Here is a 24,552-nt window from a genome sequence, read left to right as displayed (position 1 = left end):
TATTCAGATATAAACCCAACCAAAAATGGCCGCCACCATATTTGAGGACATAGAAGCCAGGCTTCTATGTTGCCTCTGATGTGTGCAATCGGAGGGCGGTACGGCGATCTATGCTGCCGCTCGTGTGGTTACATCACCTGACATTCAGATAGATGCTAGGAGCAGTACTGCATGACTTCCGCCCCCATACACGCGGCGCGCGCGACCCGGAAGTGACTATCCGGAAGTGCGGCGCCGTCACACATGGGGACTGACGATCAAGGAGGCTGCCTATATAAGATGGAGCACATACTGGGAACATCAATTGCCCTTGATAAAGTCTCTATAAGAGATGAAACGCGTTGGAACACTTATGTCAGCAGATATGTACTTTTAAATTCAATCCCTGTTTGAAGGGTATTTTGTTATTCTGTATCATTTCAATACTGTTTAATAAAACAGTGTTATTATTTGACGGTCAGTCATTTATAGTACTATAGCCTCCCCCTGCATACTCACACACACTGATTGCGGACACAGATTGACACAGGACCAGCAGACTTCGTGGTCAGGTAAGCAAACATTCCACACCTAAAGCAACTGCAATTCTAGTGTCGCATGTCTCTCTGATGCTACGTTCCTTTCCTGAGGTGGAGAGTGCAGTGGAGGAGAAGAGGTCACGCTTTAAACGTATCCTGGTTATGGTTTATGTTTCATGCAACAACCTGCCTACAGTTTTTGCCTATTTGAAATCATTATATTGCTACAAGAGTACTATATTTCTGATCACCCTGCTGACAGTTTTTGCCCACCTGAAATGTATGTTATTTGTTGATTGTTGTGCCACATTCTATTGGAGAGACACACTTTAATCATACCAACAGTGGTATCTTGCCACACCAGAATTTCAGACCTATAAGGTTTTAGTCCTGAAAACCCAGCCTCAAGTTAATGCCCACCAGCTTGGTAATAAGATCAGACTGCGGTGTATGTATATATATATATATATATATATATGTAGAGAGCCGTATAGTCCTACCTCTTACCAAATCAATCCAGTTCTGAACACACAGCCCCAAGTTTTTGCTGACCAGTTTTTTATCGAATACCGACATATTTAAAAGACGGTACTACAGCTAGTTTATTTAATATCTTGTTGATATTTTATCAGATATATTACCACAGAGCGCTTTATCTTAATATTGTTTATATCTGTTTAGGAAGTGGGGATACTTCCAGAGAGAGCTGCTAGTGGTAGACCAACATCTCCCCATCTATGAGCGCCGATTGCTTTATTCTGTTTTGACTCCCACTGTCTGACAGCTTACAAATATTGCAACAGTGTATATAGATAACCTGGCAACTAATTTGCAACACTAGTATATGTACGCAACTAAATTGAGCAACAAAAGTGGAAGGTGGGGGAGTGATACTGAGATACAGTTTGAACTAGAATCTAAAGGCACACATCCACTAGAAGACAAGCAAACGTCAGCACGATTATGACTTTGTAATCGTGAAGTCGTTTGTCAGTCTGTGATGTGCCTACACTGAATGAGCAGTCGTTCAGTGTAGGAGCATCAATCATCTGCAAACATGTTGAACCTGACGTTATCGTCAGGTTGTACAACATATTTATCCGATGACAGATGTCTAAACGACCAGCGGGAGCGCGCATCGCTGTTCATTTTAGACTTTTTTTAAACGATGTGCAAACGATTTTCAAACGATTATGAACGATATCGTTAAACGCTCAATTTAATCGTCTATTGGATGTGTGCCTTAAAGCTACCTACTCACTATAGAGTTATTGGGCCGATTTGCGAATAATCGGGTGATCGGCCTGATTTACTGTGTAGTGTATATGAACGATCATATCAGCGTTTCACTGATAAAACGGTTAGAGAACATCCACAAACGCATTCCTTCCATTATCTGATCTGTCGGTCAAGTACGAAAATCTTGGCCTCAAATTCCCGAATATGGAGTAGTGTGTGCGATATCTCCCCAATGTTTCCTATGTTCTCCTGTCACTATGTCATCATCCTTGTGGGTGGACATATGCAAATCAGTGTGGTGTGGTGGAAAATCGCTAGCTTCTGTGGAAACATTGCATAATGTGTAGCACAGATATTGGGGCAGGCAATTTGCTGAAAAATCGCCCCGTTTGTCGCCCCAATCAAAAAAATCTGATAGTGTTAGCTACCTTTAAACTGGAGAATTAAAACAGAGAATTGAACTGTTATTAGTAGCTATTAGTGGTTAATATCAGTTATTATTAACAAGATATCCAACAGTAACTATTGCGGCCGATGCAGAGTTGAAGGCATGTATCTTGGTTTTATAGCTGTCATCATTATCAGTGCACACTTCCACCAGTGCTATCATTGATGCAAAAGATCTGTCTGAAACAGGCATATTTACGCTTCCAAGCAAATCAGCAACAACCACTGGGCCTGATTCAGAGCCGGACTGAATCAGCGCCCTCCTACCTATTCTTGGAGCGGCCTCTTGGAAGCTCGCATAGCTGTGGGTTACCACCACAGCTTATGCGAGCGTCCATGATGATGGTCGCGATAGTCAAGGCCATTGCGACCATCGGGCTTGCGACGAGACCCTGCGGTAGGGTCTCGCTGCCGCAAGCCCTAGAGTGATTTTGGCTCTATCAGAGCCAAAATCACTCCCACTGACATCACTAGTGATGTCAGTGGGGCCGGACCCAGACGGTAGGCATGGGAACGCCTCCGTCTGGCAGCCACGCCCCTGGCACGCCCACCAAAGGGGGCGTGCTGTCTCCCACCATCGACAGCATGCCCCCTTTGGTGCGAGACCCCAAGCGACGGATTTCCCGTCGCTCGCCGGGTCTTGCGCATGCGCACGACGGAGCTCCCTCCGTCGTGCGCATGCGCACTTGGGCACCATCGACCCGCTTGCGAGCGTACAGCGCTCGCGAGCGGATCAGAATCAGGCCCACAATTCCATCAACAGACACTCTCTGAACATCGGCTAATTGAGAGTACCCTGTTACAGTCAAGTTACTCCCATTCAGTCACAAGTGAAGACTACGAAGGACATAACTTAATAATATTTTTCATATTTCCCTCACACTATATAAGAAGAAAGGATGGAACTGAAACATAAATTTAGTATACTGAGTATAGAATTGGAGCTAGTTAATTTCTGTATATTTCACACATTTTTGTTTTATTGAATATTTTGAGTTAAAAGAGTTTGTTTTAATTTATCAATCTTGTAGTATAAAGAAAAAGAGTATTTTTAATTTAAATAATAAAGTTTAATGTTTGGGACACACAATAAAAATGCAGAACCATAACATATATTTTATATTTCTTGTGTTTGTTCTGACTTATAACACAGGAAAACATCAAGAAATATAAATATGTTAAAATCTTAAAGTTATTAACCTTATTAGTGTGTAAAATAATATATATTGCGTATTCGGCCAGTGAGGTTGCCAATTTTCTCTAAACTTCTGAAGAAGTCATGGTGGTGGTGTAGGGGTCTTTCTATCTGCTGATTACTCCTACCAAATCTTAAGGGGGGTATCCACTAGACGATAAAGTTGAACGATTGAACGATAATGAGAAAATTGTTTGATAATCGTTCGATAATCATTCAAACATCGTTTGAACATTGTTTGCAAATCGTGCAGTAATTGTTTCTAACGATGTACGATGTGCACTCCCGCTGGTCGTTTGATCGTCTGCTCCATCGACTGAACATGCAGGTCAATTTCACTTGATTGCTTACAAATCGTTTACACATCGTTCACGCTGAACGATCAAACGATGAACCACTGTCTGCCCACTATAGCTGAAAGCTCTCAATCACAGATTAAAAAAACATAGTTTATTGTTAGATCTTTTGCAAATCTTTTGCAAATTGTTCAAAGTGGAAGATCATATTTCAAGGGAAACTTCAAGGGAAAATCGTTAAGAGGTTGGACAGGGATAAAATCGTCTAGTGGATGCCCCCCATTACCCTCAGAGCAATCCCCTCTTCCAACCTGTGTACTTTTGTGTAGCTATCATCTATAGTCCTCCTGGCCCTATCTCCAAATTCCTTGACAACTTTGCTTTCTAGCTCCCCCACTTCCTCTCTTAAGACCTTCCCTACCTCATCTTAGGTGACTTCAACATTCCTACCGATGTCCCCACTGACCCCTGTGTCTCTAAACTCAGTACCCTCAAATCATCACTTGGTCTCTCCCAATGGGCCTGCTAAGTACACTTATCTATATATACATACTGTAAGCTGCCAAGGAGCAGGGCCCTCCTGTCTTGTGCTCCTACCATGCCTACAGTGGCACCAAACCTTTAGGTCAACAGGCAGTACTACGTCTGTGGGTACTGTGACTGCATATGAAACTATGTATATATTGCTTGTATCCCATGTTCTGTACTGTAAGCCTTTTTTTCCTCCTGTTTTGTTTGCACTGTTTATGCATACGTACCTTGTAAGGCACTGCGGAAGCCTTGTGTCACCATATAAACAAAGGATAATAATGATTTTAAATTATTATTGTAATTGAAATGGACGTCGGGCTGGATGTTTCAATAAATGTAATTTCTAATTATATCAACTGAACAGTGAGGGCTGCTCCTATTTCTCTCTACTGCTGTGAGTAAAAGTATATATATTTGCAATTACCGGCACTCCACTCCTCTGTGTGGAAGCTGCCTGGGTGCTCTCCTTCAATGCAGCACAGCAATATAACACAGTCCAAATCGGCAGCACTCACATTAAATCAGGGGACCAGACTCCATGTGCTAATCAGCACATGGAGTCTGGTCTCCTGATTTAATGTGAGACTGTGTTTACATTATATATATATATATACACACAGTCAGGTGCATAAATATTGGGACATAGACAGAATTTTCTTATTTTGGCCTCTATTCACCACCACAATGGCTTTGAAATGTGCCTCCCACTTTTTAAGGGGCCAAAAGTAATGGGACAAACTAAACAATCCTAAATCTAACGTTCACTTTTTAATACTTTGTTGCAAATCCTTTGCAGGCAATTACAGCCTGAAGTCTGGAACGCATAGACATCACCAGACGCTGGGTTTCATCCCTGGTAATGCTCTGCCAGGCCTCTACTGCAAATGTCTTCAGTTCCTGCTTGTTCTTGGGGCATTTTCCGTTCAGTTTTGTCTTCATCAAGTGAAATGCATGCTCAATCGGATTCAGGTCAGGGGATTGACTTGGCCATTGCATAACATTCCACTTTTTAGCCTTAAAAAACTCTTTGGTTGCTTTTGCAGTATGCTTCGGGTTATTGTCCATCTGCACTGTGAAGCGCCGTCCAATGAGTTCTGAAGCATTTGACTGAATATGAGCATGTAATATTGCCCGAAACACTTCAGAATTCATTCTGCTGCTTTTGTCAGCAGTCACATCATCAATAAATACAAGGGAACCAGTTCCATTGGCAGCCATACATGCCCACGCCATGACACTACCACGACCATGCTTCACTGATGTGGGATGTTTTGGATCATGAGCAGTTCCTTTCCTTCTCCATACTCTTCTCTTCCCATCACTCTGGTACAAGTTGATCTTTGTCTCATCTGTCCATAGGATGTTGTTCCAGAACTGTAATGGCTTTTTTATATGTTGTTTGGCAAACTCTAATCTGGTCTTCCTCTATATTTACTCTTGTGAATTCTTCTCTTGATTGTTGACTTTGACACATATATACCTACCTCCTGGTGAGTGTTCTTCATTTGGCCAACTGTTGTGAAGGGGTTTTTCTTCACCAGGGAAATAATTCTTCTGTCATCCACCACAGTTGTCTTCCGGGTCTTTTGGTGTTGCTGAGCTCTCCGCTGCGTTCTTTCTTTTTAAGAATGTTCCAAACAGTTGATTTGGCCACACCTAATGTTTTTGCTATCTCTGATGGGTTTGTTTTGATTTTTCAGCCTAATGATGGCTTGCTTCACTGATAGTGACAGCTCTTTGGATCTCATATTGAGAGTCGACAGCAACTGATTCCAAATGCAAATGCACCTGACTGTATGTATATATATATATATATATATATATATATAGTAGTTTAAGAAAAGAGCGCACTCACCAGGCATTTTCAAAGGAAAGAGATATACTCAGCACTTTATTCTTGCATCAGTATGGTGCAGACAGTCGTCATTGGTCGGCATGGTTTGGGTCTTGAAAAGGTCTCTGCGTGGACCGAAACGTCGACCAATGACGACTGTCTTCACCATACTGATGCAAGAATAAAGTGCTGAGTTTATCTCTTTACTTTGTAAAAGCCTGGCACATGCTTTTTTTCTAAAAGTTCCTAAATATATATATATATATGGGATGTAGTTCATATCCCAGCGATCAGAATGCCGGCGCCAGAAACCTGACACTAGTCAGAATCCCGGCGCCAGCATCCCGACGGTAAGTACCCACCATGGCCCTAACTGTGCTGAGTTTGTATATTCTCCCTGTGCTTGCGTAGGTTTTCTCCGGGTACTCCGGTTTCCTCCCACACTCCAAAAATATACTGGTAGGTTAATTGGCTCCCAACAAAAATTAACCCTAGTTTGTATGTGCGTGCACATGTAATAGGGAATATAGATTGTTAGCTCCACTGGGGCAGGGACTGATGTAAGTGGGCAAATATTCTTTGTAAAGCGCTGCGGAATATGTGTGCGCTATATAAATAACTGGTAATAAATAAATATTAAATAAGTATTAGGCTTAGAGGTTAAGCACTAGGGGAAGGGTTAGGCTGCACGGGGGGAAGGTTAGGTATAGGCTGCGGGGGAGGGGAGAGAGTTAGGCTTCACAGGGGGGGGGGATAGATTTTGGGGGAAGATTAGTGTTAGTATACTTACCTGCAGGTGTTGAACCCAAGTGTCCTACACTCATTATTATTATCCATCATGGTAATGTCTAAATCCCCTTCACAGAGAGGACCCTGACTTCATGAGCCAGTGTCTTGTGTCATTCCCTACCATCCAAGTGGGCATAGAGGGGGACCTTGTGGCTAGCGTAGCGAGTCTGTGAGGGGATAACTTTCGGTACTTGTGTACGTAAAGTACACAAGTACCATTTAAAACATTCATTGGGTTCTCTCTGCAATGAGTCTGTAAAGTACACAAGTATCTTTTTTTTTTCCCCCTAGTCTCCAAGTTGCAAGTATCCAGTAAATAGCCAGGGTCACATATTGTCCTGAGCATGAAAACTCTGTACAGACATATATGTTTTATATGAGACAGCACTGCCCTGCTGCTGCAAGGTGAATCCAGTATGTATGTATGACAGACAGGCAAGCAGACTGTGTATTTATGTAGTATATGTAATGAGCATATTGGTGTCACTGTCTCCTCCTCCTCCCCCCGCAATCTCTCCCACTCGCTTATCTACCACTCCCTACTGCACTCTCGGCTATATGGGAACATATAAATATATATCTCTACACCCCTCCCTGGCCTGGGCGCCTCCCCCACCTGTATAATGCGCCTCCCCATTGGTCGCTCCTTTGACTCTCTCTCTTTGAGTCCTGTGATTGGCTTCGGTGTCCAGGAGCAGGCGCTGACGTCAGGGCCAGGCCTGGCAGGGCGGGTGCGCTGCGAGCGGTCGGATTCGCTTTGTGGTGTGAGACCCACCGGGAGTGACGTCACTGCGCCCACCTTGACGTCAGCGGCCTCTACGGGGAGATCCGGATTGCACGGTGCGTAACCCGTCGCTGCCTGGGTGATGTGACTGGGGCCGGGTAACGCCAGGGAGCTGTGTGCACCTATAGCTAAGGTGGCGGGGGGGTGTCTGCTGCAGTAGCCGCCGCCTGTACAGGTGACTGGCAGTGCCCGGGGGGCTCAGTGCTGGCGTAAATGGGACACGGCAAGTGTGACCCTCCATAGGCTGTATAGCGCCTGTGTGTATGTGTGGTGTCACAGTGCATCCTGGGGTTGTGTGTAATCCTTCCTACATGTATGTGCCAGTGTCCTACAGCTGTTGTGTTGTATCGGGTTTTGCAAATCTAGGGCACCCTGATGCCAGGGCCAGGTGTAGCATGCTCCCTCACTGTGACAGCAGGACTGGGATTATACTGATACTGGGGAGATGGATCTAGCCCATGGTCCTCAGTCATTCTCCAACTGGGACCTTCCTGGTAGCAAAATATGCCTTACTTATAACCCCCCCCCCCCCCCCTAATGTTTGCAAAAAAAACCAACCCTTTGTAATGAATAGAATTGCTGTTGGTTAGGTGTAGTTAGGCTTTACTGTATTTCAAAAGCAATACATGCCATAAACAAGATTTGTTTTACTGTAATGGATGGGGCTAGACCAGAGGTTCCTAGGGCCGCGCATTCCCTATGTGCCTAAAGATCACCTGGATGTCCCGCCCCTGCTATTACAGAACACATTGGGTTTTTTTTGAATACCGACAGGGGTGCTAGTACCCCAGGCTGGGAGCCGCTGAGCTAATGATGGAGCGGGCATAGTGTGGGACCATGCATTAATTATTTGTCTGTGGAATAAGTTTCTGTCCATCTTCTATGACCCCCCCCCCCCCCCCCTTCCCCTCTGTAAAGTAACTGCTACTTTCTTGGTAATTATGGTGTAGTAGTTGGGACACGCTCCTGCATGTATGCAAAAGGGGAGGCTGCTGCCCTAAAATAGCTTAAGTTCTGTAAGAAAATTAGCTTTTTTTTATTTGCTTGACTGTGCTCCCTCTGGTAAGGTGTTCTGAGCTACCTGCTAATATTGCCGTAAAGACCAGCTCTGTAGGAGATTTATGTTGCTTACATGACTAAGGAAACTAGTACATGCTATAACCATATTTGGTGGTACTTGCAATGCAGTATATCAAATCACTGGAAATCCCAGAAAAAAGTTTTACATAGTTCTGAGTCATTGCAGTACAGTACAGTATAGTTGAAGTATTCACTGACCATAAAAATGCCATTTATTTTTGTTTGCATTTATTCCGTGCCTCCCTGTATCTGTTAACATTTATGTAATTGCTTAAAATTTTTAAGTTTTCATGCTGCTACTATACTTTCATGGTTATTCTGCTATGGAATTGCCAGTAAGGAATGCTTTGTATGAAACAGCTTAGAGTAGATAACTGTCATCAAATTATCTTTTTGGCTACAAAAAACTCATAAACTGTGCTGCTTTCTGTGCCAGAAATACATTGTAGTGATGACTTTATTAGGCTACATTTATTGAGATTATTTATTATCTAGTACAGGTTGAGTCTCCCATATCCAGATATTCCGAAATACGGAATTATTTTGGCATGACTGAGATAATGAAACCTTTGATTTTTGACGGTTCAATGTACACAAACTTTGTCTAAGTCACAAATTATTAAAAATATTGTATAAAATTACCTTCAGGCTGTGTATATGGCGTATATGAACCATAAATGAATTTCATTTCTGTACACAAACTTTGCTTGAGCCACAAAATTATTGAAAAGATTGTTTATAATGACCTGCAGGCTGTGTGTATAAGGTGTATATAACACATAAATGCATTCTGTGTGTATATTGGGGAATATTCCGTTATCCAAAATGCCCCTGGTCCCAAGCATTTTGTATATGGGAGACTCAACCTGTATGTGGTTGCTGTATTTTTCTTATTTCTTTTGCTAGTGGGTCTCTGACCTCACCTGGTGTTCAGGAGTTTTCTGCCTTTCCAGGCTGCCTGCTAAACCTAGTACAGGCTCTCATTGGTGATTGTGTGGGGCTGGAGATAAGTTTGGAATTCATTCACACTTCTATTTAGGCAATCCATTGGCACACAATTCATTTCAGTCCAAAGGACACATCGTACTTTCCTTTTGTCCAATGTTTGGGTGCATTGTTTAGGCCACTGTTAATCAAAGTCTCTAAGGAATGTTAATAGCACACTTGTTTAGGATATGCTTGCATATGCTAGAAAATCGTCCAATAGCGTTAAAAACCAAATTTAAATCTGACACCATTATTGGCCCTTGAGTCTTAAATAAAGTGTTTTTGATCAAATGTGCTTACACCTTTTACATCACACACTTTCCGGTATTACCCCAGTGCAGTCATTTTAATTGAAAATTTGGACAATTAAATGGTAAATACTGTTATCTGATGTTTGTGGGTGTGCGCCACGAAAACTAACTAAAAAGCCAAAAACTAATAAAAAAAAAATATATATATATATATATATATATATATTTATAGTGTGTGTGTGTGTGTTAACCCATAAGTGCCCTCAGCTATGGGTTGATGGACTTGGTAAGTGCAGAAAGCGCCACTTACTGGGGATTTCTGTTCGCACCTCAGGAGGATGCAAAAAGAAGTTCACAGTAAGTGCAGCATGTGGGCTGCAGTCCTGGTCACTGAAGCTGGGAGCTACAAGCCCGTGATGAGCACAACGGCTAATTGATCTGGGCCCTTAAAAGGCAACATTCATGAAATCAGCACACTGAGGAAATACCCTTTAAACTTTTTTTTTTTGTTCTTTTTGTCCAATTTTTGTGATTATTACTCTAAAGTGTTTCTAATGGTTGCTGTAAAACTGTATAAATGAGTTTTTCTTTTTTTTTTTTTATAGCAGAACAGAGGTGTGAACGTTCAGTAAAATAAGGTTTTTGTTTTACTATCCTGCACTTTATTTGCAGTCTTATGGAATTTACAGTGTACGAATAGCTGTGATAACTGTCCATTCATTTGGATGTGTAGTTGTGGTTAGACTGAGGGAACTTTTGTGGTTACATGCAGAACAAGGTGACTATTTTGCACAACAGTCCTGATAATTTCACTCCTCGACAGGTCCCAGGTTTCAGTTGCCAAAGTGACATTTTTCCAGTCCTTCCAAATTTACTAAGGTGCTGGTACACTGAAAATTGAACTGATATGACGCCTCTGAACATGCCTGAAGTTGTAGCTTAGTAAGAGCCACCCACTTTGCATTACATTTGAGATAGAGGATATAGCATGTTTGGGTTTCTGAAAATAATTGATGTCATTGCATAGTTCAGGTGGGGCATGAACAGGTTTTACTGTTTGTGTTTTGAGGTGTATTGAATTGTGTAGGATTTACATTTGTGCATAATGCCTTAGCTTTCTTTAAGCTGTTAAATGAAAATAAAAATATATATTACACTTTTTTTTTTTTTTTTTTAAGTTGAGTTGATTATTTTTTATGCTCTGTTTTTCATTTCCTAAATTAAAGATTTTGGTCCAGTAGGGGCTTATTTATCAAGCTGGTTTTTCATAAAATTATGCAGAAACTTCAGTTTTTGCAAAATGTTATGTATCACTGCTAATGTAAGAACAGCCAACTGCATAACATTTCACAGAGACCTCCTGCAAAAGACTAGAACTGCAGTCCTCCTTATCAATGGAGACCATGGACTGACTTCTATGTACCAAACTAAGAAAAGCTTAAACCGCTTTATCCCTGTGGAGGCATTCTTGCAGGAGAGGGATCTTATGTTTCCTCTCCGACAGCCTCTGTCAAGCATCAAAGATGTGAAAGACTCCAATGTGGCCGGGATGCAACTCGCAGGGACAGCTGTTCTCTACCGCTGTCCCTGCGAGTTACATTTAGTCATGCATAGCAGAGATAAAAAAAATCATTATTCCTTCTGCAATGCACATTGAAATAAATTGTGACAGTTCTGTGATTTTTTAATACATATGCCCATGTTATCACCAAGCACTTTTTTTTTTTCTCTCCTCTATAATATCTATTCAGTTTAGCACTTTACCTGTATTCTGTGAGTGTTCATTATAACTGTCTGTTTAAGTGGGGGAGGGGGGGGGGGTGGACTAATAGCGGCTTCAGGATTGTGCAAATTCCTGCATGCAGATTAACTAGAGAATCAGTATTTCGGAACTTTTATAATTTTGTTGGTTGTGTTTGGTTTTGCTGAGTTAACTTGGCCCTTTAACAATATGGGAGGCCGCATCAGTTTTGTGGGCTTGGATAATATGCGGCCTAAAGATTTGCAAGTGGCTGCATGACCAATTTTCACAAAGCCTGACCTACATTCACAAGTTACTAGTGAATTAATAGGCTACATTCTCATGAATATTAATGGCATCCACAATATAATTGCCTCACAGTAAATTAGGACATTTCGTTTCTTGAAAGTTTTTTTTAAGTACTGTATTTGAACTTAAAAAAAACTGCTGTTGATAAGCCTTATGTTTCTTTTAGTGATGCAAACTATAAAGGGACCTCACATTCACTAATGAATACAAATGTTCTGGGGCAAAGCTTTCCATTCAAAATAATTTTTTACTTTAGGGGAAGTTTTATTGTAGGTACCAATCAATAATAATTGTCTTACCAAATATCCATCACATCAAATGGGTGTACAGCAATCGAGGTGTGTGATACGCAGGGATTTTATTATACAATTCCCGCACACAATGCAGTCTCACATTTAGAGTTGCTTCCTGTGGCTCTTGCTGTACTTTCTTTTTTTCGTCTAGGGCAGAGCCATTGGGTTGGTTGGATATGGCCAGCATGGCACTATGTGGGTTTATGTAAGACAAACCTTTACATGGTTACAATATGTATAATGTATAGAATGTCACATTATAATGTCCAATTACAATAAACAATGACAGCATCTGTACTAGTGTACCCACGAGTGCTCCAGGGATGTGTAGGTTTGCCTTTTCTTGGAGGGAAAATCTATAGATGTGTCAGCCTGTGCAGCTGTTACCTGGTGTCCAACTGGCTCTTGAATTTAACATTTATTTTATTCCCCACCTAAACAGAACTTGGAGGAACACTAACATAAATTATTCTGTTTTTAACTGTGCTTATACACAGGGTAGTGTATGTTCTACACATAATTTTGCTGTGTAGAAACTTACAGTACTGTAGGTTATCTGCTGTGTTTTTTTGACCTTTCCAAACTTGCCCATGCCTCCAGTGACATCACATCCTGACATCAGATATATCAAACCTCAGTAGCGCTCGGGGTGGAGATAAACAATGACCTAACACTGAATGATAAGCTCTGCAAACAGACTCCATGGACGGAGGTCAATTGTTTGCGCCCGACGGAGCTATTCAATTGTTGCTCCTGTCAGGCGCGATCAGCAGGCATTTCAGCTCACACCCCTTGGGGGTGGCAAGCTGAAATGCGCAAAAATGACCCATTTGGGTGCCCAAATGGCACTTTTCGTGAACGCGCCCAGCACTTTGGCGATAATTGGCATCAATTAAATAGCACCTCGCAATCTCCTGTCACTTTAGACAGGAGATTGGCTGTACTAAAACAATTGAATTCCGCCCCATAACTTTGCTAGAAACTAGGTTAAAGCCTCAATAATAATGTTCTACATTCATCCATCCCTATATATTTACTTTAAAAGACAGCAAAGTCTGACTTCATTAAGAGACTTTAGTGTTCGAAAACCACTTTATCTGTCAGTTCAGTCAAAGGTCTCCTATGCCACCTTGCCCATGGAAGAATGCTAATTTTTAATAAACTTAATTTATAGGGTGCCACAAGTGGTCCACAGAGCCATGCAGAGGGCAAAACAATAAAACAGTACAGAGTAAAACTAGTCTTCATTCTAGCACCCTGCTCCTGTCACAACCCCTGCAGTTCCCCTTTCCTGCCTGGGATGTCGCGCTCTGCTTTGGTGGTTCTAGCACGCTCAGCTGATGCAACAGACTGCTGAGATACAGACCACGTTGTGTAAAGGTGCGTACACATGGGCGATTAGGAAAGACAGTATGATTACATCATCGTAATCGTACAGTCGTGCCTGATCCCCTGTAGTGCCTACACTGAAGATCAGTCGTTCAGTGTAGGCGCCCTCCATCATTCCTGAACATGGGCAATCTATCGTTATCGGCAGATTGTCCATCGCCTGAAGATACAGGCCAATGACGGGAACGACCAGTGGGAGTGCGCATCGGTAGTCGTTTCCGACATTATAGTGCATGATTACTGAGCGATTGCACGGTTACTATGTCGTAATCGTGCAATCGCTCAGTAAAATCGCCAAGTGTGTACGCACCTTTAGACATACCAGAGTAGTGTTTGACACCCCAGGCAGGAAAGAGGAACTACATGGGTTGTGAAAGGTGCAGGGTGCTAGAATGAAGGCTATAAAACAATACAGAAGGCAATTAACAAATAACACTACAACTCTCACCACACTTATGCAAGGGTGCAATGCAAATATTCAGCGAAAGGTAAACCTATTAGCGTGTGCGCAGAAAATTAGTCTAGGTCGTCTGAAGAAACTAAAACGGACCAGTGCAGTCCAGGGGCAGAGAGCCCAAGGGGAAGGTGCAGAGTGTAGCTGGTGAGATTGAGAACAGGAGGGAGGAGGGCCCTGCTCATGTTTTCAGCGCCCACTTGAAGCAATGCTGGCTGGGGGACAGTCTGATGGAATGAGGGAGATTGTTACAATGGTGGGGGGCAGCACCGGTCAAATATTGAAATCTATAGTGAGATGTGGTAACCAGAAGCCAGAAAAGGTGATCGGAGAGGGCGGGATGGAGATGTAGTGTGAATTGGAGCAGTTAAAGAGGGCCTAGTGCATGACATGGAGGGGAGTCAGATAAGTCTAGTTGCAGCTAGACTTCAGATTGGGCAGTAGCAAGATGGGAGCAGGGAAGTCCACTGAGAAGGTTGCAGTAGTCAAGGAGAGAGATGTTCAGTGAGTGGACACTAGTTTTGGTGGCATCCTAGGAGCGGAAGTGATTGATGTGAGCAATGTTGCAGAGCTAGAACCAACAGGATAGGGCAAGAGATTGAATGTGGGGTGGCAAAGGAGAGGGAAGAGTCAAGAATGACTCCTAGGCAGCGCAGTTGGGGAACAGAGGAGATGGTCGTGGTGTTGACAGTGATAAAGGTCGGGAGTGGAAGAGAGCATTGATAAGAAGTGGAGAACATTTATAGGCACCATTTGCTGAAACTTGAAAATATAGAAGACCGACTTGACCATGTTCACCAGCTGACAGTTATACCCCTTTCAGATATACCGAGATCCCAGGAATTTGGCCTGCCTCAGGCAAATTCCCGGGTTGCCGGCTTATGTCTGAAAGGTACCTACCCGGGAACACATTAAGTCCTGGGAATTTACTATTCCTGGGCTTCACCAAGCAGCTTTTACATTGAGTTGGCAGCGCAGAGCATCCTATAGGACGCTCAGCGCTGCTGCTCACCACCACCTGCGCTGGTGGCTGTAGATCACGACACAGAGGACCCCAGCCGGACGGCAGGGACACCCTCCGATAGGTCTCTGGCACAGCGGGCCGCCTGCACTCCTGCTGGGCCACCAGGGCAGTACATTAACGGAAGGGGTTCTATCTCTTCCCCATTGGGGGTGGGGACGGCAAATGGGGATAAAACAAATAATTTATTAATAAAATTTAAAAAAAAAAAAGTTGGCTGGATTGGCCCGGCTGCCTGCTGCATTTTGATGACCTCATCAGCGGCAGCCGGAGATGGGGTAGGCTAGGAGGGGCAGACGGCAGAGGAGAGGCAGGTAATCTAAAAAACCCTGCTCTTGTCTGAAAGGGGTCTAACTGGGAATTTCCCAGGTAGAAGTTGTAGTGTGAAAGGGGGATCTCGACCAAATACCTGGGATTTTGCACAGGATAAATTCCCGGGTCTGAGCTGGAAATTTCCCGGGTCGTATGTCTGAAAGGGGTATTACTGTCCTTTGCTAGCACTACTTGTACTCCCTAGCTCAGTGGTTCCCAAACTTCTTTGAATCGCGGCGCCCTAGTGCATCAGAATTGTGTTCACAGCACCCCTAAGCCAAAAGTTTGTTATTGAGAAATTCAGAAAAAAATGTAATGAAGTAAATTGTGTTTACCTGTCCTCCTTAGGTTCAATTATGTAGCGGGTGACAGAGTTGTGCTTCTATTTGTCCACATATTTACATTACATTGACCATAAATAATTTGGTGCTGGACCACCAACCTGAGGCACCCCTGCAAGTGTCCCGAGGCACCCCAGGGTGCCTTGGCACACAGTTTGGGAACCATTGCCATTACTTTTATTGATTTTTACCACCACTTTCCTGTAGGAGGTTCATAACCTGGACTGTTCTGTGTCTGCCAATGTACTAGGCTTTTTTTTGTTATAAGAATAACATCTTGATCAGACTGTAATGCGAGAATTTACCTTAAAAATTGGCAGCACTTAAAGGAGGGTCTTGGAGAATTGGACAGTCCAAATGAGAGATGTGTGGACTGGAAATTGTGTCTCAGCACAAACCCGAGAAACTGTTAGGACAGTTACAAGATGCATACAGGTTTTTTTGAAGAAAAAAGTTCCCTTTCTCTATTGCATGTGTAATGTACTATACTAGTTCCATGAAAATATTTTTTGTAGTAATTGATTTAGCTGTTTCTGATCCAGAACTGTTCGAAAGTCCCCTTATATACCAGGAAAGTTTTTGGAATATAAGCCTGTGCCACTGCAGGAACAGGGCTTTCTGCAAACTGTTCTGTTAATGCTTTCATCTTAGGACTTCACTAAAATATTCCCTCTGAGTATGAAAGTTAACATTCTCTTGTTTGATGCCGCAAAGCTATTGATTGGTGAAAGCCACAGTTCCACGTACTTCTAAATACGCAATCCACAGCATTCTGTGGGAGTTGGCCTAAGATATAGTAATTGCTGGGGCTTTGGCCCTGTCATACCTTCACTATTCTTCAGGGGATAAAAGGGTTGCTTGGCTGTGGTCTTACTGATCTGTAGATAATGCTGCTTCTTTGACTGTGCTTCTCAAGTTTTGCCGAGAAACCGAGACCACTTCTGTTTCTTCTATCCTGAGAATTGTGGTGTGTGTGTGTGGTTTCATCCCAAACTTTAAGGGGGATTTGTGCTCGCCATCTCAGGAGGGTGCGAGCGGAAAACTGGGCACCTGCTGCACCCACGCCTCTGTTGGGTGCTCATTACTAACAGGTGCCCCAAAATAACCAAATTCTCCCCTAAGGGGGTATTCAATTGTTTTTTGGCCACCCGACGGAACTATTCAATTAATGTCTAGCAGGGTACCCATTATTTCTACTCTCCCTCCTGAGGTGGCGAGAAGAAATGTGCTTAAAGTCTGGCTTTTGGGTGCCAAAACTACATTCTCAGCAGGGCGTCCAAGAGTTTAGACTGGTTTAACCACATATACATCTAAACCTGGTGCTTTTGAGCGTGACATGCACGAAAAAGTAATGGGCGTCTAAAACAATTGAATATCGGCCCCCTATATATTTAGACTGGAGATCAGGTGCAAAAAACAATTGAATTAGGACCCTAAGCTCTCTGATGACTGAAGCCATTTCCACATAAGACTTAGTACTGTCCCTGAAGAAACATGAAGTTTCTTAAAGAGCTTTTCCATCTTTTAATTATAGCAGATGTTCCCAAACTCTGCCATTAGAGTCCACATTTCAAGGAGAGCCATGCTTGAGCACAGGTGACTTAATAAGTACCTCAGTCAATTTGATTTAACCATCTGGACTTAAGCATGGATATCCTTAAAAACCTGCACTGTAATGTAGGAGTTTGGGAACCTCTGATCTATAGGAGCTTCTAATGGGATAGATGTCTTTGTAGGCTGGCTGACTATGGCTACATCAATGTTAGGCACTTAACACATTGTTTAGAAGCGTCTTCATTCTGAAAGGGATACATACAGTTGAGTGTTTTGTAATGAACTAGTCATTTGTCCATAGGTTCCCATTCTTTATTATGGATATCTTTAATAACCTAGGTGTACTAAACTGGATGTAGTCGGGATCCCTGCGTGCGGGATGCCGGCTCAAAATACCAGAGCTGCAATCCCAACAGCAACCAGATCCTGGCTCCGGCATCCCGAAGGTAAGTATTGGGGGTGAGGGTTAGGTTTGGGGTGGGGGGAGGTTAGGGTTAGGCACCAGGGAGGAATGGGTTAGTGTTAGGTTCTCTTACCTAGTGCTGTCAGGATTATCACTTTCGGGATGCCGCTGTCTGTACTTTGACCAGTGTCACCCCGACCGCCGGGATTCCATACCCAACCCGTACTAGACGCACTCTGCCTTTTCTCTGCTGATCCCTATAGACTAGTGTATCTTGGGGAGAAGCCAAGGCTGAGTTATTGTCTGTCCCGAGTAGTTTTGTTAATGTCTAAGTAAAACATTTACAACTTCAGGATTAAATGTCCTTTTGTTCTTCCCCCATTTCTCCTGCTGTCCAATAAAGGTTAGTAGGAAAACCCACGGACTCGCTAGCTCCCAACATGTGGGTCTCTTCTGCTCATGTGTCTTAAGTTTTTTACTTCATGGCAAACCTATTTTGATTATATGACACTACCCATTAAATTAACTGTTTAATAGAAAGCTACATTGGTTTTGGGATACTGTCCACGCTAAAAGGCCCACATAATCATCAGGTACAGGGCTGACACATGCTGCACAAATATTATGAGTAATTTTGCTAGTTTACTTCCCTCCAGCTTATATTTACCAAGGCACAGCTTGACAAAGACATTGATAATCGGGGACTTTGACCATTAGATTTGACCAATAGATTTATTATGGTAACAGAAGTAAATGCTGAACAAGCCTGATACAGCAAGGGAGTAGTGTACAGTGCACTTACCTGCCCACAGCAAGTAGATGACATATTAAACTGAAGAAATGTATATACTATATTCATTTCAGAAGATAAAGCTCCTGCTGTATTTGTTACATTTACAAGTAAAATAGTCAGTGTTTTTTTTATTTTAGCATGTAAGGATAGGAATGCAATGCAGGCATTTTGTGAGTTCTGCTTTACAAAAAATTATTTGCATGTGAAGAAAACCTCTGCATTGATTAACAATCCACTGTCTTATATTATACCTCTTTTTCCACCACACGGCACAATCGATCTGGGTTATTCTCAGGTCAGCCCCGTTCAGTGAACCTGGGTCTGCCCTGCTAAACTTGCGAGGTCATAAAAAGTGGGAGGTGACTGCTCCACAACCACCAATCGCCTCATTTTAGGCATGACTCATGTTGGATAACCCGGTTGCGCTGTTTACACTGCACCATTACCCAGTCCATCCTGGGTCCAACCATGGTAACTAACTACCTGGGTTGGATTGCAGGGTAACTTGACCCAGGTTATTTTTCAGGGACTCTTTTACACCGAGCCGCGACCTGGGTAGACCCAGTAAAAACCCATGTTTTTGCTCTGGTGTAAAATGGGTATTCGTGAGGTGTAGAGATTTACATAGGGCTTGTTAAGCTAGTAGCCTTTTTGGTAATGTCTAGTGCCAATTTGCTGCTCAGAAGGGCCACAAGTTTAGAAAATTGAGTGACTCTAAGGGGAGGGGGGGGGAAATTCAATTGAATGAGAGTTTTTTTGTAAAGGGAATTAGTTCCCGGAGCTATTCAAATATCCACATCATGCCCGGCACTTAAGTCTGGAGATGCAGTTTACTGTGACCAGCGTCCAGTTAACTTAAGTGCCGAATGCCATGCTGTGAGCTCACACGGCAAGTCTGAATCTAGCATCGCGGCGCTAGTTTGCTCAAATTTCTGCTTGAACCTCACGAGAGCGCGAGCAGAAATCCCCTAGTTGCTGGTTTACACCGTAGCCAAATGAATAGCTCTGGGCTAATTGAATTCCTGCCAACGGTAGGTTAATTGACTCCTCACAAAAGAGAAATAATCCTAGTGTAGATATACAGATGGTAAACTCCACTGAGGCTGGGAATGACTTAAAATTCTCTTTAAGGGGGCAGGACTTAGCAGTCCACCAAGAGCAAGGCACTCATTTCTGGAGCTAAACAAACTTGCGTTCAATTGTAGTCCCCTCTAAGTGGGGAATCCAATTACTCGCCATTGTCGCTATGTGTTGCACTCGTGTCCACACCATAGAAGTGCAATTGAAAACGTGTGATGTTGGCACTATTGTACTTGGCTAATATTTGCGCAGCCGTTTTCTCCAGCAAAAACACGGTGAAGAATTGAATTCCCCTTCTCCTAAGATGTTCTGCATTCGTTCCCATGGTCGCAACATGTAACATTCTCTTTGGTAAGGTCCCCATACACAGTGAGATTCAAAGCTGGTAAGATCAGTTGTACGATTTCACTTGAAATTCTTCCCTTGAAATTCTTCATAAGATGTGGTCAAATGGTGTACGATTGATCATTAAGATCACAGGATAAGATGCATAGAGCTCTCTGCAAAACCATCTGATCTGCGATCCAACTAGATGACGGCGGGGACGCGCATCGGGGTCACAGAAGACTCAAAATACAATTATTTGCAAACGATTGGTATGTCCAACCTGTAGAAACTGCCAAAATCGTCCTGTGTACGGCCAGCTTTAGTCTCAAACAGCTTCCTAGTGGTCACTATCTTACATTTATTTCCCCCAACAATGAGTGTTCTATTAATTAAAATAGACTGTTTTTTCATTGCCTGGGAGTGCCCCACATGTCCTATTGGGACAAAATAAGTAGCTCCATTGGAACTGCCCAAACCCCACCCACAGAACAAAAATTCTGACAATTTGGAGGTTTGAAACAATACTGTAATACAGCAAAAACAAATACATAACTGTGCGCCTTAAGGTTTCTTTTTGTTTTCTGCATCTAAAGATCAGTGTTTCAGATTTTTCTTGCAAATCCAACAAATCTTTATATAATCACTCCATTCACTGGTATAAGAATCCCTTTAGAGTTTTTACATTTTAGTATTTAACCGGCTGTGAGGAAAGGCCCAGAAGCAGTGTCCCTACTTCTTGGCCTGCTTTCACAGACGACCAAATAAAACATTTGATCCAGTTATTATATGAGGATTTGCTAGACTATCAGAAATATTTGAATGCTTGAAAAACAAAGCGAAAAACCGAATAATGGTTAGGGGCTGTTTTTCATAGTTTGGACTGGGCCCATTAGTTCCAATGAAGGGAAATCTGAATGCTACAGCATACTGTGATATGTTAGAGCAGGGGTTCCCAACCACGGTCCTCAAGGCACACTAACAGTTCAGGTTTTAGGGATAGCCATACTTGAGCACAAGTGACTTAATTAGTACCTCAGTTATTTTGTGCACAGATGGTTAATTCAATCATGGATATAACTAAAACCAGGACTGTTAGTGTGCCTTGAGGACCGAGGTTGGGACTCACTGGGCGGAATTCAATTCTTTCCAGCCCCTATCGCGCCAGACGGAGCTATTCTATTCTTGCTCCTGTCGGGCGCGATCAGCTGCCAAGCGCTACATTTCAGCTCGCAGCCCCTGGGCGATGAGAGCTGAAATGTGCGAAAAGTGACATGTTTGGGCGCCCAAACATCACTCTTCCCGATCGCGCCCAGCACTTTGGTCGGGTTTAGCTGCTTTACGCGGCTAAACCTGACCTCTATGGGCGCGATCAGCGTGAAAAGCTGGCACAATTGAATAGCGGCCCGCGATCTCCTGTCACTTTAGACGGGAGATGCGGGCCGCGAAATCAATTGAATTCCACCCACTGTGTTAGAGAATTGTTGCGCTTTGCATGTCCAAATACCTTCCACCATATAGATGAAGATATATTCCACTGTCAGAGGCACGTGACCATCTCCATTTTCAATAAATTTGACAGTTGCACCCACCCTTTGAGGGCCATAGTTTTGCTACTATTTCATATAGTGAACTAATTCATTCCTGAAATCAGTGTGACATGGATGCCAACCTTAATATAAAATGTTATCAAAATTGGAGATTGTCAGGTGGGCACTGTCTTCGAAATTGGTCCACTTGACATGAAATGACCCTGTGGTGACTGACTGACTTAATTTTGCTTCATATGAAGATGCGGTATAGCAATTTCCAACATAGTAATGCAGAAGTTCCTCTCTACAAAATAATTTGTATACATTTTTTTTTATTTTTAAACTGGAAAATTAAGTGAAAAGTGAACCTTTAAAATAGTAACCAATTATACTCTTTCCTGTGTAAGGGTTTTTCTTTGTACATGCATGCACAGTTGTATTGTCTACTCCCTCCTTATCGAAATTGTTTGGCTGTCCGTGAACAGACTCTCAAGACAGCATTTCTAGATCGGATGGGATAACGGTTGAGCTGACTGCAGGTAGCTTGACTACACGTGGGCTTATCCATAGAAGGCACTACATATGGCTCAGCATTGTGCTACTTACAGGGCTCGACAAAACCTGGGCGTCTGTTCGCCACGACGACCACGATTTTAGACCTGGCGACTAGGTTTTACAACAGCCAGCCAGGTACCTTACTAATAAAGCTAAAAGGGAGGGGGTGGGGGTGGGGGGTGCAAAGTGGGTGCCCTTACTGGAGTCCGGGCCTTCTGTCTCTGCTGCACTGCTGGCACAATGAAGGAGGAGTGTGATCCCCCGTGGGAGCTGGATACTGCAGAGCAGGAGCAACTTGTTGATCAGATCCCGTAAAGTAGGGACATCATAACAGAACATGATGCATGGTAATAGGTTTTGTCTGCTGAAGCAGGTGTTAATAACTTAAACCATTCATGCTGGATCCTCTGAGGTGAGGCTGCCTTCACTGTTTTGTTTGCAACTGACTGCTTCATTTTCTACATTGACGCCACCTCTAGTGTTATTGCCATGGTTTGGTTACTACTCTCCTCCCCAGTTTTCTCCTTGGGTTGGGACGCTATTCTGTGTGGCTTAATATGAAATTAATTTGGGCCCATACGGTGTGGCATAAAATGAATCTGTGACATTTTGAATTAGTGACAGGTTTGGGCATGTGCCATAATCTCATGACCATGTAAGAGGCATGTGTGGTGATCTGATGGCATGTGGGGAGCTAGGGGGCATGTGCGTTTTTGATACAGATGATCTAGCTACAAAACTCTTAAGATGGCTCCTAGATTTTTCAAAAAATTGTTGAGCCCTTTGGTAATTGACACAGGCTTAACTTTATAGTAAGTGACTTATACTGAGTACACACTTAACAATATATTGCTCGTACAGTTGCGGAACGATATATATCGTCCTAACCATCTGTGTGTGAATATCCAATACATCGGTGACCTTTCACCGATGTATTGCATCGGCCGTGTTGCACTGCAGATATGTTGTCCACATCTTGTGTGCGCAAGCTACCAAACGACCGCACTATATGTTGGCTGCAGGAACCAATGAAAATTACATTAAGGTTGTGCGGCCATATTTACATGGGTTCTTTTGAACAGACATATTGGGAGATTCAATTTGTTTTTTTGCTTGCCCAAAAGTAATGGGTGCCCAACGGAGCTATTCAATTGTTCCGGCCCAAATGCACCAAGTTTAGCCACGTAAAGCATCTAAACTATTGTGCATGCTGCTGAAACGGCAATTTAGGCCAACTTTTCACACATTGTTATCAGTAAACTTATTTGGGAATACAGCAGTTGACCTGTATATTAGTTAAGATTTGACCAATATTTTTTAGGATTTTAGGTGGCGGAAAGAAAACCTTTTTATATATGGTATTTAATAGGCATTTATACGGCTCATTACACAGCCGTCTGTTGCTGTGTGCACTAAGCCTTTTCCTCTGAGTGCCTCACGATACAGCAGTGCCCTGATTCACATCGTACTCTCCAAGACACCATGGCCCACTTTCACGGCACCCATGGCGGTAGCTGTAAGGGTAAACAGATTGCAGAGTTGATGTAAATCTATAAAGATGACCATTTTTATTTGCATGCACAGTTGGTGTCTTTTTACATACAGCACCAGGTCCTGTAATCCTGGGGTTTGTCAGTATAGGTCTTGGCCATGAAGCTGGCAAGGACGGAGTGCTAAGGATGTAATGCCAATTTACTTTTACTGCACATTTATTGCACTGCTGTCTTATTAGTCATAACCCCATGTTAGTTTTGGACTATTTATAGTATGGATGGAGAGTGATGTTTAGTGGAGCTGTATAATATACTATTGAACTTTTATTGCTATATCCGTGCTTTGAGGTAGACTTGCCTAGTAATGTGAAGCACCTTTTTCTGAGCAGTGCTGTAGTAATAAAGCTGTATATTACTTCAGCACTGCTGTAAGGAGGCTGCTAGTGTGGATGTGACTGTGTTCCAGGTATGCAGTGGTGGTCTAAGAGGATTGGGATCAGGCTCCAGATGTAGTTTCCTGCTTTTGTTTATAGGCTGTTCCTTTTGCAGGAACATTTATTCATTTTCAGCTTCCTCGCTCCTATTTACCCTCCTGAGATGCACGAGCAGTGTTGCTTTTTGTTGTGGAAAAACAGAATGAATACTGCATATGGCTGGTGTACTTTAGCCTGACAGGTTTTCTTGCTGGGGAAATTTGGTATACATCCAGTTTGTTGTGTGTCTACCTGAAATCCCGCTATTATTGTCTGTTCAGTGCGCTGGTTGTGTGTGTGTGTTTTTTTTTTTTTTTTTTCTAACACCCAGTCTATGGATTGCTTTATATAAACCCCATAATGTATTTGTACAGTGGCTGTGTGAAAGGCTTACTACCTCCTATTTCCCTACTGCTCTGTGCTACACAGAGGGTGTGTGTGTGCCTCAGTGCAAGGGTTGAAACGTGTGGGCGTTAGTGAGGCGCATTGCTGGACTAAGGTCAGGGTGTGTGCTAGAACTGGGCGTTTTGCTTG

At 42.9% G+C, this 24,552-nt stretch overlaps 1 protein-coding gene across 4 annotated transcripts in view; it reads left to right on the top strand.

The window, feature by feature from the left end:
* Positions 1 to 7,530: 7,530 nt before the first annotated feature.
* The window catches only part of LOC148474296 (catenin delta-1-like), a 68,557-nt gene continuing 51,535 nt past the window's right edge, over positions 7,531 to 24,552 (top strand). For 3 of the 4 annotated variants that reach the window (XM_088458825.1, XM_088458824.1, XM_088458823.1), the window contains exon 1: positions 7,531 to 7,689. The gene's annotated coding sequence lies outside the window, so the exon portion shown is untranslated. The remainder of the gene's footprint in view (positions 7,690 to 24,552) is intronic. The other variant, XM_088458827.1, reaches the window with a different exon arrangement.

This window comes from Taudactylus pleione, unplaced genomic scaffold (genome assembly GCF_031769625.1).
Source record: "Taudactylus pleione unplaced genomic scaffold, aTauple2 ptg000854l, whole genome shotgun sequence".
Classification (NCBI taxonomy): Eukaryota; Metazoa; Chordata; class Amphibia; order Anura; family Myobatrachidae; genus Taudactylus; species Taudactylus pleione.
Note: the sequence above shows the minus strand (reverse complement) of the source record. Positions and strands in the feature narration are given on the sequence as shown.